Raw genomic sequence first — 15,385 nt, forward strand, 5'->3', positions numbered from 1 at the left:
AAGATGGTGTTGTAGGATGCAGACCTCATATTGGCTTATATAATGCAGCTCTCCTTGGAACCTTACTTGAAGGGGTAAATCAGGTTTAGCCCCAGGTCTGGTATAATATCCATTTTCTCCATGCTCAAATGGTGCAAGCATGGTTTTGGGCCCATCCTCAATTTATCACCCTATATTTAGCTCCATTTTTTTTTTCCACATGTAGGTGGAAGGTATAGGATAGGCGCCCTCACAAACAAGTCACCATTCTGCATGCCATGGATGACACATGCAATGACATCATGGTGTCAAGTCTGGATTCACCATGCCAGAAGATTCATTCCAAGATGTTTTGATATTGAGAACATTTACTGTGATGTGGATGAGAACCTGTGGCTAAATGCACAAGACCAGGTTGATGGAAACAAAGAAGTGCAGCGAGGAACACTCCAGTTGACATTGTACTGTACTGTAGTTTGTTCTTTTTCTCCTTTTTTTCTTATCTAAAATTTTCCTTTGAAAAACCTCTGTTGTGATTTGATTATTTCATCAGTAAATTTAAGATTTTGTTCAATGATTGCACTGTGTCTGTACTATTTTCTCTAGTCTATTACAGTGATGTATGAACATGTAGACACTGGAGCGGACTCAGGGGCTGGAGCAGACTCAGGAGCTGGAGCTGACACTGGAGCAGACTCAGGGGCTGGAGCCTTCACTGAAATCTGGTCAGGGGCTGGAGCCTTCACTGGATTCTGGTCAAAGGGACTCTGGTCAGGGGCTGGAGCAATCACTGGACTCTGGTCAGTGGCTGAAGTGGAGGTGTGTGTGGCCCAAACACAAATATAGCAGCAATATAAATGGTAAGGACCACCTCTTCGACCCTGCCAGGGCAGACAGGAAGGGCAGGCTCTGGAATTTCACTCACAGGACCAGACTCTGACATTTATATCACTGGAACAGGCTTGGAATGCGAGGAGTGGGCACGGAGGTGAAGATGTAACAATCCTCTTCAACCACCCCTACCGTTCAGCTATGTTATGTGACCCTTATAAAGCTTACAAAACTTGTTTTAATGATTTATAAATTATTTAATACAAGTAAACAAAATATAAACTGGAAAGTTTGAGTTTTGTCTATTTGCCTTTTAAATGATCTGTACTTAAACATGTAAGTTAATTCAACAACCACATTAGGTCAACTCAATTAAATTGAGTTGTCAGTTTCCCCATTACTCAATTGAACTGAGGGAATCACTTTCCTCATATCATTTGAGTAGTCTCAAATTAGGGTATATAGTGTATGAATTTATTTCTTCTGCTGAACACAAAATAAGATATTTTGAAGAATGTCAGTAATCAAACAGTTGATGGGCCCCACTGACTTCCATAGTATTTTTTTTTTTCTTCTTCTTCTTTTTCTTTTTTTCTCCTGTATTCTTCAGATTATCTTCTTTTGTGTTCAGCAGAAGAAATTCATGCAGGTTTGGAATAACTTGAAAGTGAGTAAATGATGACAGAATTTTCATTTTTGGGTGAACTATCCCTTTAAGTTGTTGAGCAGAGAAAACATGATTTAGTGAGAGGACAAGTCTAGAAGTGCGTTTAAAAAGAGAATGAGAGAACAAGGAATAAACCTCAGTTCCTTGAAAAAGCTCCTCTTATATTCAACAACAAGGTCGATACGGAGGAATCTGCTTTGCAAATGTGTCCCAGCAGGTGTTTACTGTGGTGTTGCACCCCACGGCAGTAACACAAACTGAAGAAAACAGCCTCAGGGTTGAAAATAATTCCTGTAGAGATCAGCAAGTTCCCAACTCTCTGCCCCATCAGTCACAGAAACCATGCATTGCAGGTGCACAGGCGCTGGGCTGTTTTCTGTTCTCTAACTTTTGTTGTGAGTCTATGTGTATGCCAAGTCCTTAAGATGGTTCTTCAGAGAGCTACACATTAAACTGTTTTTAAATATATATAAGATGGCAAAGGAATGTCTTAGGAAATGTTGCAGGTATAAGGTAAGCTGTTATTTTATTCTATACATATATATATGTAGGTGGAGATGGGAGCTTGTCAAAATAGAGATTGTTACCTCTACAGCCTATAGTAACTTTGTGCTTTCCACACTGCACTGAAACCTGGTGCATCATCTTTTAAAACCAGTCTTTTAACCCTGAGTAAAGCTCAGCTTTCTCTAGGATATGAGACTTAACCCTGCATCATGCAGCCAAAAGTATCATGCAGCCAACAACACTCAATCATAAACTAAATGCTTGTCTTATTAAATATTCACATGCTCAAACAGTTACACTGTAAAAAGCATGAATAAAAATAATCTTTTTCCAGCATCACATTTGTTTTCTAAAGATAATTTTATGCAGTTTATTAATTACAATTTACAATTTTATTTGTTGGCCAAAACAATACCTTGATATTTTGAATGTCACCTTTTTTCTGAATTGTTCTGAATTTCATAACTATTTTTTTTTCTGAAAAGCTAATAGAAAAACTCAATCATTTATTGATAACACTTTACAAAGAGGTTTCATTAGTTAACATTAGTTATAACACAACATAATTTGTCATAAATTGCTGCACGGATGACATATTTTTGTAGACCAAAACCTGGAAAGGAGTTGGCATTTTACCGCTTACAGTTCCATCATCCTTAAGTCAATGGATTTTTTGAATGGGAAAACTCATCTACACACTAGTCCACTTTCACAATACTTTTGAAAACTAAAACTAAGTCGAACTTTAAGGAAAAATGTTTTTTTTAAATAAATTAAAAAACATTGCAAAGCGGGTATATAAGGAAGCGCACTTGCATTTGCACATTCAAGCTCTTCAAGCAAGTGTTAGTGTGATGGCTCGTCAGCGGTGGTCGCTGCTAAAAGAGTATTTCCTGCTGCTACTGCAGCTTTCCTAATAGAGCATTTGCACACTGCAGACTGCATAGGTTTTGCCTGGACTTTAAGCTCGCTAAGCTGGCGTTCATGGATGAGTTATGTACCCATTGTAGGAAGATGACCATCGCAATGCTGCAGTTGAGACTTTATTACCTCAAACGAGGTGGAGTCACCACTGCTATGCCCCGATCTAGTTCCTCCACCCGGGGGAGGTCTACTTCTGCCGCATCGCAAGCTGTGGATCTTCCGGGTGAGGCTGCTGGTCCTTGTCATGGGGTACCTAGCGTTTCATTCGGCAGAGGATCAGATGTTGATCGCTGCATCGGAGGGTGGGCTAGAGACCTCCGGGGATGAGGATTCGGCTGCGTTGCCCCCTTCGGGGAGAGTAGCGTTGACCCAGAGCTGATGGACATGCTTTTTCCAGGCCACTGAGAGTGTTAGGCTCTAGTGGGGACCTCCACCGCATTCCAAATGCTCAAGACTAGACGATTGGTATCTCGGGGCTCAGCATGCTGATCAACAGCGCCCCACCCCAGTGCCTTATTTTCTGAAAGTGCATGATAAGTGTTACCAGATCGTGGAAGGCACCTTTTTCTGCCCGAAACCGAGCTGGTGCTTCCTCCGTCCTCACTACCCTCGATGGTGTGGTGGCCAAGGTGTATGTGGAGATCCCCCCAGAGCAGTGTGAGGTTGCGATGCAATTGTGTCCACAAAGCACTTACGTCTGGCAGGGTAATCCACGTCTCCCATTCAAGGCCTGTAAGTTCTCATCCATGCTTACGGCCAAGGCTTACAGAGCTGCTGGACAGGCCGCCTTCGCCCTGCATGCCATGGCCTTCCTGCAAGTCTACCAGGCCAAGGCACTTAAAGAGCTGCACAAGGGTAGTTCTGACCCAGGTTTAATGCAGGAACTGCGCACAGCGACAGACCTCACCCTAAGTGCGACAAAAGTCGCTGCACAATCCCGGTGTCAGGTGATGTCCGCACCTGTGGTTCAGGAATGCCACATATGACTTAACCTGGCAGATAGGAGGGAGGCAGACAGAAATAAATTCCTCGACTCCCCAATCTCCCATGCTGGCCTCTTCAGCGACGCGGTCAAGAACTTCGCCCAGCAGTTGATCAGGCGATCAAGCACATCTTTCCCCAGTGGCCCGTTGCTGTCTCCACCCATTTGCCAGCTGCAGCTCCTCCATCTACTCATCGCCTAGGGCACCCTCCTGTGGCTTCCAACTATGCTCCCACATGGCCACAGCAGCAGCCTACACCCAGGCCGCAGCACGGAGCCAGCCTCAGGAAAGTGGTGCAGCCCGTCCCAGCCCCTGCCAGACCCACAAATCATCAGGGCAAGTGGCGCTCCTGAGACAGGTGACCAAGTGATGAAGGAATCAGCTCTTCAGGAGATGGTGAATGCACCACTGTGCCTTCCGGGTCCCCTGCGCTCCACCTCGCTGCCCCACTGCGGGTATGTCTGTGGTCCCTCTGACCCTGCTTGTATGGTCTCTGGCAGCCTGGCTAGCGCTTTCCAGACCGTCTCGTTGGCTAATTTGGACCATCGGACTCGGCTATGTGATTCAGTTCGCCCAGCCCCCAGAGCCAGTCCCTCCAGCCGAGATGAAGTCAGGGTTTTACAGCCCTTCATTGTACCCAAGAAAGGCGGTGGGTTACAACTGATCTTGGACCTGCGCATTTTGAATCGGGCCCTTCACAGGCTCCCATTCAAAATGTTGATGCAGAGACACATTTTTGAATGCGTTCAACCCCAAGATTGGTTTGCAGCGATTGACGACTGACTCATACTGGCCCCATCGTGAGAGCAGTTGTGCAAACACAGGAACCTGGTGCTCTGGCACCTCAGCCATCTTGGGCTTCGGGTCAACTGGGAAAAGAGCAAACTCTCCCTCATGCAGAGAATGTCGACTGTGCTCAGTTGGTGCTGAACTGCCTGAATTCGTTCAAGGGCAGGAGAACAGTTCCACTGAAACATTTTGAGAGGCTCCTGGAGCATATGGCATCCGCACGCTGCTCGGGTTGCTTTATATGAGACTGCTTCAGCACTGGCTTGCATTTCTATGGGCAGGAGTTCCCCTAGAACAAGTGTTGTTGTCTCAACGGATGCCTCCACCTCCATGGCTCCTGGACAGGACCTCGACTGCAGTGGCACATCAATTGCCTCAAGTTGCTAGCAGTACGGCTTGCTCTGCGCCACTTCAGGTTGCTGCTACAGGGCAAGCATGTGCTGGTCCAGACGGACAACACTGTGGCCGTTGCATACATCAACAATCAGGGTGGTCTACACTCCCGTCACATGTCGCAACTCGCCCTCCATCTCCTCCTTTGGAGTCAGAAGCACCGCTTCACTTTGCACTGTTCACATTCCAGGCGAGCTCAGTCACGCAGCTGACGAGCTATCACGACAGCCCACACTCCCAAAAGAATGGCGACTCCACCCTCAGATGGTCCAGCTGATTTGGAGACGCTTCGGGGATGCACAGGTAGACCTGTTTGCCTCCCTGGACATGTCCCACTGCCAGTTGTTTTACTCCCTGACCAAGGGGACCCTCGGCATGGATGAGCTGGCACGCAGCTGGCCTCGGGACCTACGCAAGTATGCGTTTCCCCCAGACACTGTGCAAGATCAGGGAGGACGAGGAGCAGGTCTTGTTAGTTGTGCCATACTGGCCCTACTGGACCTGGTTCCCAGAATTAATGCTCCTCAGAACAGCCCCTCCCTGGTGAATTCCTGGAGGAAGGACTTGCTTTACAGAGACAGGGAACCCTATGGCACTCGTGTCCATACCTCTGGAACCTCTATGTGTGGTCACTGGATGGGACGTGGAGGACTTGAATGATCTACCCCCAGCAGTGGTGGACACTGTCACTTCAGCAAGAGTGCCCTCTACAAGGCGCGCATACGCTTTGAAGTGGAACCTGTTCGTCGAGTGGTGTTGTTCTCACTGAGAAAACCCCCAAAAGTGCCCGATCAGGACGGTGCTTTCTTTTCTGCAAGAAAGGTTGGAGTCTCCCTCCACCCTGAAAGTGTATGCAGTAGATGGTAAGTCTGTGGGAAAGCACGGCCTGATCATCAGGTTCCTGAGTGGTGCAAGGCGGTTAAATCCTCCCTGCCCTCACCTTGTACCCTCTTGGGACCTCTCCTTGGCCTTAGCGGCCGTACAGAGAGTGCCCTTCGAACCACTGCAGTCAGTAGAGCTTAAAATCCTGTCTCTTAAAACGATGCTCGTGACTGCACTGGCTTCTGCTAAGAGGGTAGGGGACCTCAGGCATTTTCGGTTGATGAATCATGCCTGGAATTTGGACTGGCCAATTCTCACATAATCCTGAGACCCCAGCCTGGATACTTGCCCAAGGTTCCTACCTCTCCCTTTAGGGATCAGGTGGTGAACCTGCAAGCACTGCCCCTGGAGTAGGCAGACCCAGCCCTTGCTCTGCTCTGTCCACTTCGCGCTTTGTGCCTGTACATGGACCGAATGCAGAGCTTCAGGACCTCAGAACAGTTCTTTGTCTGCTATGGAGGACAGCAGAAGGGAAAGGCTGTGTCCAAGCAGAGGCTGGCCCACTGGATAGTGGACACCATAGTCTTGGCTTACCAAGCCCAAGATCAGCCTGTGCCCCCTGCGGGTGAGGGCTCATTCCACTCTTAGTGCTGCTTCCTCCTAGGTGTTGGCGCACTGCGCCACGATAACAGACCTCTGTAGAGCTGTGGGCTGGGCGACACCTAACACATTTGCGAAATTTTACAGTCTCTGTGTAGAGCCTGTGTTCTCCCCTCGTACTTGCCACAAGTAGCCAGTAACACTGGAGACCTGCTCGGTATCGCTTGCAGCGGCATTCCCCTCCTAGGACCAGATACGTGCACTAATCTGCTCCACAGGTGAATTCCCCACCTGGCGAACCCTGCATGGAGTTCCTCCAGCACCCTTGACAGCTAGACACAGCGGAGGCATCAGACGCTAGGTCTAGCACTTGTGTGTGTGCCCAGAAGGTCAGCCCCTGTGCTAGGCTAGGTGCCAATGTGTTGTGATTTCCTTTCGGGCGATCCCACATGAGTATTCTTCCACAGTATGGTTCCCTTTTTGGCGAGCCTGTGTCTTCCCCTGGCAGAGCCAATTTTGCTGTCTTTGCTTGGTATTGGTTTCAACCTAGCTAGGCTGAATCTACCACAGAGACCTTCCATATGTGGCACTGTCCTGTTGGCCAGTCCATATGTGTAATTTCCACATGATACCTCCCTACGGGCAGGATGTGGTCTCCGCAGCATCCCTCTCCATAGGTACGCTTTCCCAATGTTATCCAATTGTCTTACTGTATGGGTCGGAAGGAACAGCAGTGATCGACAACCTCTCTGTGTTAGGCTCTGTCCTTTCTCCGCCCCAGCGGGTGCAGGGGGATTAGGTATAAGTGGGGTACTGGAAGAGGGCAGCAATTGTGGCATTTTGGTATGGATCCCAATTTGTCAGTTCAATTCTGACGTAACGTCGAACGTGATTGACTGAAAGGGAACAACTCGGTTACTATTGTAACCCTCGTTCCCTGAAGAAGGGAATAGAGATGTTACATTCCATCGCCACAAGTGCTGTACCACCGCTGAACAGCAAGTACACACCATCTCAGCTCAGTGCAAAGCTTGAATGTGCAAATGGAAGCGTGCTTTCTTATATACCCACTTTGCGAGGCAGAGAGAGTGATGCATATCTTGCACGCCAATGTCCTTTGGCTCATTTAGTTTACATTCGAAGGTGATTGGGCTTTCAGGCGAGATCCCAATTCATTAGTTCAGTTCTGACGTAACATCTCCGTTCCCTCCTTCAGGGAACGAGGGTTACAGTAGTAACTGTCGAATTCTGTTTTCCTTGCCAATTCTGTTTAGGCTTCAAAATTTATAAGTTGTGCTCATTTGTCAAGATTATCATGATGCACAAAATGTGTAAGAATCAAACTTTTGTTTGTCACAGAGCTTTTTTTCTGCAATAATCCAAAAGCCACTGGAAAAAATTTTGTTGAGGGAACCAGGGTAATGCTAACTTCTGGGTTGGTCTACAAATATACTTTATTACTGCAGCATTCTATTGGGGAATGTTATCACAAAGTATCAACACGTGTTCATTGAATGAGTCTTTTTTTCTGCATAATTTTTTTTTAGCAAAGACAGAAGCAGACAGGACTAGAGTGAAAAGATTTTAAACAACTAGCCTTGATTTCAACCACATATTCCAAAGTATATTAATTAGATATTTGCTGTAACCTAAATTTTCAAATCCTCATACCTGCAGATGTGATGACAGTGCAAGTATCAGTGTCTGCCCAGCACCTTTATACATCTTGATAACATCATGTACAAGAACATTATGAATGTAGCCTCTCTTTTTTTTTTTTTTTTTTGCATTTATACTGCAGGTCACATCTGTTGTCCATCACTTACACCCCTTAGTGTATGTGAAAGAATGTCTTGGACAAATCCAGGGACAAAGACATCAAATATTTACAAAGAGCGACATTAAAAATGTATCAGCTTAAACAACCATATGTCTCTCTTGTATTCTTCAGCGTGAAATCCTCACAAGAACATTTTCTCAGATTTACAATGTGGACAATATTTTCTGTTTTCTCTCCTGTCTCATCCTTAGTCCCTTCACAGAAATCAGCACTGATTTATGCAAAACTCTGTCAGAATCCTTTGAAATACTTCAGCAATATGGTCTGACTTCAACAATGACAGACACGAAATATAATCAACAATTTGCTGTCCGCTGCTGGAAAGGGAGAACATTTCTGGCTTTCAATGCAAAATGAATATTCATTGAATATAACAGCAATCACAAATTTTCTAATCAGCATTATGAACATAATTCCTTACAGGTGCAGCATCCTATATTAATTACATAACAATGGAGCTGTATGTGAAGGGGTAATGTTTTTTTAACATTTGAAATGCAAATACTGGCCTCCCTCAGGCTTCTACAGAAGTTCTGAATGAAGACCCTAATTAAAGCCTGAGGGACACATGGCAACCCCAACTGTCTCCCGGTGACACGTCAGACTCGAGAATTATGAATAAATTACCATGAGAAGATGAAAACAGAGTTAGTTTCTCAAAAGTTAAGAAATCGACACATTGTTTGGGGCCAGATAACAAAAAGACTACAGTCTTTTGATGTAGGAGGGACACTTTTTTGAGAATTGGATAAAATCTTTAGCAATGTGTTTGATTTCCATTCTGGTTTGAAAATTTGGGCAGTTTGGGATGACCTAATGATTACATGTTTTACACTCTGATCACTGGTATACAATATTAATGGTGACTGAGCGTTAATAGGCACATAATGGACAAAACGGAGAGCCACACCCTCAAGTACATCATATGTTTACTCCTGAAACCAAACTCTCATCCATTTCCTCTTGTCTGTCTTGTTAAGTGATGTTTAAATGGTGAGAAAGAGGGCTGAGAGGTCCACAGCATGAATGTGAGAGCTGATGTCTCAGAAGCCTGTAGTAATTAGCCTTGTTCAGACATCAAGAATCCACTGAAAAGACTGTCAGTCAGCCTCCTACACACGAATATTCCAATATTCACCACAGAAATAACCATTATTAATGTTTCAAACTTTTCAAGGCATCACTCTTGGAAGTCTTTGCTCTTGTGGGCTCATTTTATAGCTGCCCTGAGATGAAGTTTCACTAGAGGAACAGTAAAAAGAGGGTCTAAATATGTCAAGTTGATGCGAGTTAAAGTGCAAATAGCAAACTTTTATCTGTCGCTGTGTCTTTCTTTCTTTCATTCTCTCTTCTCTCTGTGTGCATGGAAACTGTATCTTAGATGTCTTTGTTTAGGGTACAAAGTCAGCTCTTTGAGCAAAGATGAAAAATTGAATGTGGGCGATACTGCCTTCGAAATAATAATAAAAAAACTCCAGACATTATGGACCAAACTATGGTAACTACTACAGAGAAACAATCAATATTTCAGACATCCATCCATTGTCATCTACCCATGTTTACTTCTTTCTATCCTTATATTCATTCATCATTTATCTATCCATCTATCTATGGAAGTGTCAAGAGCTCATTGTGATATTTTAGATGATTGTACAGTATAAATATTACAATAAAAATGTTTTATTAGTCTATATGTGTAGAGGAGATCAAGGCTAGGGCTGTTTCAGTACTTAGGTCTTGTATGTTGGTTTCAAACACAGAAAATATATGTTGTTCTCTGGACAAAAGCAATTTTAACAGTATAGGACCTAGTGTTAAGTGTGTGATGTAATCATTCTGCTAAATTACTGCACAATTTGCTTTCTTGCTTTGGCTAGAGAGAGACTCGCTCAACGCTTGTCATATATCAAAATTGTATCATATATCATATTGTCATATATCATATTGTCAAAAAACCTTTCAGGGGTTTTATTCATGTCAAATATACATATGTACACTGTAAAATCTAACAGTTGTTCTGTTAACTTATTGTCCAACAATTTGTTGAACTTAATTGTAAAAAATCTAGTAATATGTAAAAATCTTACACAGAGTAATGTTATAACACAACTTTCAACACACTCAAATCAAACGTATTTTAGTATGATTGTTTTGACCAAAAAAAACAGCGCTGCGTTACCCCACAATTTCAATTCATCAAATAAAGTGATGTATGAGTAGTAATTCAACACTCATGGCTATTTTAGGCAAGGCAAGGAAAGGCAATTTTATTTGTATAGCACATTTCATACACCATGGTAATTCAAAGTGCTTTACATAAAGAAGAACCAAATACATAATAATAAAAATGGAACGCATATGAAATAAAAATAACAGTAAAAACAGAGAATACTGCTATCTGGATGGAAGAGTTAGGAAGTTTCAGGGAGTTTTTTGTTGTCCGTTAGAACGGATCTAAACAGATCTATCCATCAGAGCAGATCTAAATGGATCTTCCTCACGCAGAGGGATAACTGTAAAAATATTTGTCAGGTAGCTGTGCGTTTAAACAGTACCCTTACAGACAAATCTTCCTGGACTAACTCTGTCAGAGCTCCATCCAGGGATAACTCTACTCAACGTTGTTGTCCGTCAGAATGACATCTAAACGGATCTATCCGTCAGAGCGGATCTAAATGGATCTTCCTCACGCAGAGGGATAACTGTAAAAATATTTGTCAGGTAGCTGTGCGTTTAAACAGTACCCTTACAGACAAATCTTCCTGGACTAACTCTGTCAGAGCTCCATCCAGGGATAACAAATGCTTAATTCTCCCAGCTCTTTCAACCAGACAGCAAGATTTAAAATGCATTAAAAGTCAGAAATAAAAAGAAGATACATAAAAGATTAATATAAAATGGATTAAAAATTACATAAAAACAAGAAAAAGAATTAAAAGAATAAAAAGGTAATAAGTATAAAATCAAGTGCAAACAGTTTGGACATAGCACAGTGCTCAATCAGTAAATGCATAGATAAAAAGATATGTTTTGAGTCTGGATTTGAATGTGGCTACTGTTGGAGCACATCTGATCTCTTCTGGAAGCTGGTTCCAGTTGCAGCTGGTGTAACAGCTAAAAGCAGACTCTCCTTGCTTTGAGTGAACCCTTGGTATTTCTAAGTGACTTGATCCTGGTGATCTGAGTGATCTGTTAGGTTTATATTCTATAAGCATATCTGCAATGTATTGAGGTCCTAGGCGATTGAGTGATTTATAAACAAGTAACAGTACTTTAAAATCAATTCTAAATGCAACTGGAAGCCAGCGCAAGGACCTGAGAACTGGTGTGATGTGTTCATATTTTCTGGTTCTGCTCAGAATCCTGGCAGCAGCATTCTGTACGAGCTGCAGCTGTCTTATGGTCTTTTTTGGGAAGGTCAGTGAGGAGTCCATTACAATAATCCACCCTGCTGGTGATGAAAGCATGAACAAGTTTCTCTAAGTCTTGACTGGAGACAAAGCATCTAATTCTTGCAATATTTTTGAGATGATAATATGCTGATTTAGTTATTGTTTTTACATGGCTACTGAAACTCAGGTCTGACTCCAAATCACACCAAGATTCCTGACTTGATTTTTAGTTGTTTGACCCCTAGAGCGAAGGTGTGTGTTCACTTTGAGAACTTCATCTTTGTTTCCAAACACAATGACTTCAGTTTTGTCTTTGTTTAACTGAAGGAAGTTTAGGCACATCCAATTTTTAATTTCATCAATGCATTGGCACAGGGCGTCAATGGGGCTGTAGTCGTTAGATGATAGGGCAAGGTAAATCTGGGTGTCATCTGCATAGCTGTGATATGCAATTTGGTTCTTTCTCATTATTTGGCTCAGTGGCAGCATGTATAGGTTGAACAGGAGGGGTGCAAGTATTGAACCTTGAGGGACTCCGCATGTCATGGATGTCCACTCAGACTTATGGTCACCGATACTCACTTAATAACCTTGAATTCATTCTAATTTTATTAGAATTAATTAAAATAATGTGATTTTAAGTGATCAAACGTAACTGTAACAATGTTCAAGTTCAGGGAAGGAGGAGACAGGAACCGGCAAACGCTAAACGTAACTTTAATCATAACATAAAAATAAACAACAAAACAAAAAGAGTGGCAGCGGCCTTCTGTGGCATATAAGCATAATAAAAGCTCTGGGGCTCCTCCATGGGACTCGAGACCGGTGTGTCGTGCAGGTTTCTCTCATTAGCATTCACTCCACCGTCCTTGATCTGGTCCCATGGCTCTCAGCTTCTGCCCTGCTTCATACCACAGTAACGTTAAAAAGTTAAACTTAATACATTAGCTCATCCATGAATATGATTTGCCTAAGTCCCGTCGGATTGCTTTCCATCGGCTGTGGAGGTGAAAGCGACAACTCTTTTTTTTTTTTTTTTGGCGCCAACAAAGTTTGTCTATTAAAAAACAAAACAAAAACTGAGAAATGTACACTGGAGTATCTAGTGACAACTAGTCATGTCATATATCTCTCAGTGATTATCATGAACAGCTGCTCACTGCTGTATAACTAAGTACCTAGCAAACATGCGGTTATGGTTTTTATTTTTCCAAGTAACTTTAATCTTACAAACAGAACAACAGGGTGTTCTTACATATGTTACTAATACTATGAAATGTCACCACGTAATCATGAATGACGTGTTCATTCGTGTCTTCCTGTTTCCTGTGTGTTTAATGATTATTCAGTTAATCCATCCTCTGTGTATTACAGGTGATTAATGACTAACAGCTATTTCACATGTTGACTTTACCTGATAGGGTTGAGTCTTTACACCAGCATGAAAACAATATCTTCAACCTACGATCAATACTGTTCTATGACAGAAGCTCCGGCGATACAGTTCACCCATTGAGCCAATCAGAATCCACTTGCGCTCCAAATCTGATAACCAAATGTGAGTCAATCCGGGACTTATTGATTAGTCAGTTTCTACATTTGCTTTTCTGATCATTAATCTAATTTGTTGATATAGAAAGTGTGGACAGGAAGATGGTGATGGAAAAGAGGACATTCCACTGAAAATGCTGAAAGATGGAAAGATTAAGGGAATTTCAGATGCTCCAGGCATGGCTTAATTAAATATGTGTGGTGAGGGTACAGGTGCACATTAAGAAGGCAAGAGACAAGCCATCTGCTGCTACTCAAGACATGCCAGGGATGAAATATTCATAAGCACACAAACACACACACATACAAACACTCATGCACTTTAATATGGTCAGACAGCCTCACATTCTCTTACACTCTTAAGCACAGCAGAGTGTATAAATATCACTTATATATATATATATATATATATATATATATATCACTTGCACAAACCAATTGGTGTCTTGGGCAAAAGTGTTTTTGACTTGTTTATAAAGTCCCTGCTGTGGCCAGGGCTTTATCTCATTTACATTTTAGTCAACAACCAAGAATATCTGCCTATATAGGGCCCCTATTTTAACAATCTAAGCGCATGGTCTGAAGCGCATGGCACAGGTGCATTTAGTTGCCGAATCCACTTTTGCTAGTTTAACAATGGAAAAAATGGTGCTCCAGGTGCATGGTCCTCCTTCAATTCCTCCATCCTTGTTTTCTTTCCTGTCATCCTAGAGGTGTGGAGATCAGAAGCAAGGAAAGAAAGCAAGGATGCGCAACACTAATTTTTGAATCAGTATGACACTTAAATGATAAAAAATGAGAAGCACCCCTTGACTTATATAAGGTCAGAAAACAAGTATAATCTTATTGGTTATGTCATGAATATCAATTAAAGGTTTTTTGCTTTTTGTTTTTTTTGGAATGAGATACACTTGTTGCATCCCATCTAGAAATCCTAAAGGAATTTGTAAAAAAATTCCTTTTGGAATTTATATCAATTTAGAGCTAATCCTTAAGTATCCTAATGGGATTTTTCTCTTTCAACACAAGACAAAACAAAAAAAATAAATCTTTTAGAAGTTTAATACTTATTAATATAGATTTTAGAATATGAAAATGAATTTCAAGAAATTTTTTCAGGATTCTCCTATACTTTAATTCCCTTTTACTATCCAGCAGCAAACCATTATTCCAATATAATAAAAGTACATTCTCATGATGAAAATCACACAATATCAATATAAAAAAAAAAAAAAAAATCAGTTTAATGTTATGATTTTTAAAGGATTCTCATATAATACCATTAGGATCCTTTAGAATTGGTCCCAAATTCTGATAAAAATCCCATTAGGAATCCTAAACACATTACTTTTAATTTTTTGACAAGGGGTTGCCATGTCATTGTCATGACATAATGCCTTTTGTCCAACTGATTACCTAATCATCCTCTAAATACAGTAAATGCAACTCCACAATGGATGACACTTCCCAATCAACTTCTGTCCCAACCACGAACTTCCACCCTGATGAACCTCCGAGACATTGCACTCTGAGAGCACCATTAGAGGATCCACACAAGCATAGTCAATATGCTGCTTGAGGAAAGTACCTTGTCTAATTAGAGACAGCGAGGAATCTGCAAACCAACTGTAAAGGATTCGACTACATTATAGAGTGAATTTAAAATTCTATAATATTTTAACTTCAATACAAATTTAATTCTGTTTTTTTATGTAATTTGCATTTACTAGTGTGACTTGTGTCCATTGAGCTTAGCTAATTATATAGTATCTTGATCTACTTTACGTTGAGCAGTTTTTCTGAACTGTTCTGTAACAAGTCAAAACTATCTACGTCTTTTTGTGCCTTTGTTTTTTATCTAATTATGGCGCAACACCTTATTTGTTCAGAAATATCATAGGAAGTTATAATGAACGGACATGTGTCTGGGGGGATTTGAAAATTAGATTTTGAATGTGACTCATTCCAACAACAGGAAGAGACTGTATTTTTATTCACTTATTTCCAGCATAACAAAAGATATGACATTATTCCAGTCATTCTAGAGCAGGCTAGGATTTTCCATATCAGACAGTGTGTATGTTAATTTATTGATTTCAGTAGGCTA

The sequence above is a fragment of the Ctenopharyngodon idella genome, chromosome 19 (assembly GCF_019924925.1).
Source record: "Ctenopharyngodon idella isolate HZGC_01 chromosome 19, HZGC01, whole genome shotgun sequence".
NCBI lineage: Eukaryota > Metazoa > Chordata > Actinopteri > Cypriniformes > Xenocyprididae > Ctenopharyngodon > Ctenopharyngodon idella.